This window comes from Helianthus annuus, chromosome 6, assembly GCF_002127325.2.
Source record: "Helianthus annuus cultivar XRQ/B chromosome 6, HanXRQr2.0-SUNRISE, whole genome shotgun sequence".
Classification (NCBI taxonomy): domain Eukaryota; kingdom Viridiplantae; phylum Streptophyta; class Magnoliopsida; order Asterales; family Asteraceae; genus Helianthus; species Helianthus annuus.
This window is the reverse complement of record NC_035438.2, coordinates 117,907,738-117,911,798: the sequence shown is the minus strand read 5'-3', so window position 1 is coordinate 117,911,798 and position 4,061 is coordinate 117,907,738.

Genomic DNA, 4,061 nt, shown 5'->3' with positions numbered 1-4,061 from the left:
GGGTGCGTTCGTCAGCCCAAACGGCATGACCAAAAACTCATAGTGCCCATATCGAGTTCTAAAGGCTGTCTTAGAGACATCCTCTTCTCGAACTCTCAGCTGGTGATATCCCGATCTCAGGTCGATCTTTGAATAGTAGCTTGACCCCTGCAACTGGTCGAACAAGTCGTCAATGCGCGGTAGAGGATAACGGTTCTTCACAGTCACCTTGTTGAGTTCACGATAGTCGATACACATTCTGAAGGTACCGTCCTTTTTCTTCACAAATAGTACTGGGGCTCCCCAAGGCGATGAGCTAGGACGAATGAAACCCTTATCCAAGAGTTCTTGCAGTTGCGTGGAGAGTTCTTCCAATTCTGATGGAGCCAAACGATAAGGTGCACGGGCTATAGGCGCAGCTCCAGGAGCTAGTTCAATCTGAAACTCGACTTGGCGATGGGGCGGAAGACCAGGTAATTCCTCAGGGAATACCTCAGGATAGTCACGTACCACTGGAAAATATTCTAGCTTCTTCTCTTTCTCTGTGGTATCAGTAACTAGAGCCAAAATCGCAGTGTGGCCCTTTCGTAAGCACTTCTGGGCCTTAAGAAGAGAGATGATGTTCTCAACAGCACTTCTCTTGTCGCCACGAATCATGAGAGGTTCACTACCTAAACCAGGAATACGAACGATCTTCTCGTTGCAAAGAATCTCTGCTCGGTGTTGGGATAACCAATCCATCCCAATGACAACGTCGAAACTACCCAAGACGATAGGAATAAGGTCAATAAAGAAGGTCTGGTTAGCAAGGACAAGTTTGCAACCTTTGACTACGTGCGATGCCTCCAAACTCTTACCATTAGCTAGCTCTACAGTGTGCTTGTCGCTCAGGGGTGTTGGATTACGCTTAAGCATTTTACTAACTTCTAGTGACACATAGCTAGTATCGGCACCCGAATCAAATAAGACTGTAACATAAAATTCGTCGAGAAGGAACTTACCCGTCACCACGTTGGGATCATTCCTTGCTTCACCTTGACCAATCACGAACACTCGCCCCCTGGCACCATTGTTGTTGTTGTTGTTCCCATTGTTACCATTCCCCTGATTGTTGTTGTTGTTGTTCTGGTTCAGTTGGGGACAATCTTTCTTGAAGTGGCCTTCAGCTCCACACTGAAAGCATCCTTTGTTGTTACCCTGTTGCTGCCGCTGATTTTGTTGAGGTTGCTGACGATTCTGATTGGCGGGGTATGCGCTTCTGCAATCCTTTGCAACATGACCAGGCTTGTTGCACCGATGACAGTTGCCCCTGGTGCATGGCCCACTGTGGTGTAGGTTGCAACGATTGCATTTGGGGTGATTCCCCTTGTACCCACCATGACTTTGACCACCAGACGATTGCTGACTGGGGCTCTTGTGGTCGTCAGTCTTTCTCTGCTGAGACTGAGATTGCACAGAAGTTGAACCCTTGCTTGAAGTTCCATCCCATTTCCGTTTGTTCTCACTAGAAGTACCAGAAGTAGTTGCAGCACCTATGCGCTTTGGTAACTTGTTCTGCTCCACCGCTTGGTCAGTAAGACGGTGAGCCAACTGAACAACCTGCTGGATAGTGGTCAAGTTTGCTAAAGTCACATGACTTTGGATCTCTGGCACCAAGCCCTTGAGATAGAGTTCAATTCGCTTATACGGAGGGTCCACCATAGTAGGACACAACAAGGCAAGCTCATGCGATCTCTTAGTATACGCCTCAATCTCTGACCCCGTCATCTTGAGGTTGTAGAACTCATCTTCCAAATTATGGATGTCATCGCGACTGCAGTATTCCTCCTTGACCATTTCCTTGAAAGTTTCCCATGGGGTGGCGTTGGCAGCAACCAACCCCAGCATTTGCACTTGAGCCTTCCACCACGTGAGGGCCAAACCCTCGAGAGTACCAGTAGCATACTTCACCCTGCGCGCTTCAGGGCATTCACACATTTCGAACACAGATTCTAGTTTCTCAAACCAGTGGAGGAGACCTACTGCTCCTTCAGTTCCGCTAAAAGTAGTGGGTCGACAGTCCATAAAGGTCTTAAAAGTGCACACCGGTGCCTGAGCATGTTGACCTAAGGTAGGTGAAAGAAAGACAGAGTTTAACACAAAGGTTGGTTCACGAGAGTAGGATCCTAAAGATCCTAGGATAAGTTCGGGCTGCAGGATATACCTCCTGCGTGTGCAGCTGCAAGTGCTGCGGCAACTCGTTCGTTGATCAAAGCCGTCAACTGGGCTTGTGTCATGTTAACGCGTCCAGACATGATTCTTCATATCAAGAGTAATACGAGTGAGAGAGGTTCGCGAAAGTACGATAGTAGGACAGAGTAAGCACGCACGTGTTCAAACAACAGTAGTTATACTAATCAAGCATACCATGAGCAACGTACTATGTAACTAACAAGTAGGCAATATACACATACCATATCACCTAGAATGTCGAGCCTTGCATGTGGAGTGAAGTGTCGTTGTGGACCGTTGAGCACTAAACCGGTTATAGTCTGGTTTTAACAAAAACGTTTCTCCTTTATTAAAACCTAGTTCACTATAACCAATGGCTCTGATACCAATCTGTCACACCCCCAAAATCCACCCGCGGAATACTACCGCTTGGGGGCGTGACTGACCAGGATCCAGCCACCAATCGTACCGAACAAGCATATAAACAGTTATAAAAGTTTAACCAATACGATTGGTGTTCAACAAAACAAAGTTTAAGTTGTAAGCGGAAGCATAAGTTTAAAGTTATAACACAAGTTCCAATGTTTTCAAATAGAACAGGGCACGCGGCAATCCGTGTCCCACAACGACCCTCCTCCATGCAAGCTCCAGCTGAGTACCTATGGTCCTGCAAAGCATGTAGTAACGAGTCAACAACTAGTTGAGTGAGTTCACAGTTGGGTGTTCGTTTTAGTTGTTTCGAAAACAGTTTCCTTTATCTGGTATCCTGCCGTGGGGGTTACCCCATAGTTTGAAAACGTGACTTAATCATTCCCAGTTACTCTGGCATTCCAGCCGTGGGGGCTACCCCATGATAGTTATCAGGCATTTCGGCCGTGGGGGCTACCCCATGCGTACACTAGACTCGTTACCATATCGACTGCTGACTGTAGTCATGTTTATGTGCCCTGAAAACCATCAATGTCTATCATCATTGACGTGCCCCAGATCCATTAGTTCACGCCCGTCCTCTGCGGCACGGTGTGAGGTTTGTCAGACCTAAATAGCGCTATCTAACTAATGACCCGCTCGCCATTGGCCCGGCGATTAAGTCGATATAAAAAGGAGGGACTTCGTGATAGAGTTTTGGTCTAGTACGAGTTATCCGTCCGTCCGGACGAGGAATCACATTCCTGAACCGTTGCTGTCCTACCCAAGGACGAGGAATCCACGTTCCTTAACCCCGTTCCCAACCCAGGGAATCCCATGCTTTGTAGAGGGTGTGAACTCACCTTGGTTTGCTCGGTAGTAACATAGAAAGGTCAATCAAGTCGCAAGTAGTCAATTACGTCCTAACATAGATACCACTTATAATCAGATTCAAACCAAGCAGTGCACGTACAAGTAGTAGTCATGGCATACACGTTCTAGTATGGCAGTTCATCGATAGTTCACAACAAGTTTCACAGTTAACAATCAAATACAACCCAAAGTCTAAGTATAAAGCCCGAACAGTTGGGCTTGTAGTAGCAGGCCAGCCCAGACAGTACACGTATACACAATTACAGTTCATGGAAGTCCACATATTCGGCCCACTAACTTAGGCCCAAATCATGTAAGTCCAGCCTGCAATCTCGAGTCGGGACTAGAGGTCTCGAGTCGCAACCGAACTCGCAAGCATGGTTGCAGGTCATGCTGTTTATGTTGATCCTAGGTGGTTGCGAGTCGCAACCTATGTCGCAACTATGGTTTCGGTTGATCATGTTATGGTTTCGAGTCGCAACAGGACTCGTAACCTATGTCGCAACTGGCGGTCTCGGCTTGTAATGTTGTGGTTGCGAGTCGCAACCAGGGGTTTCGACTCCCCAACAGTCGTTGATTCTGCACAGTTG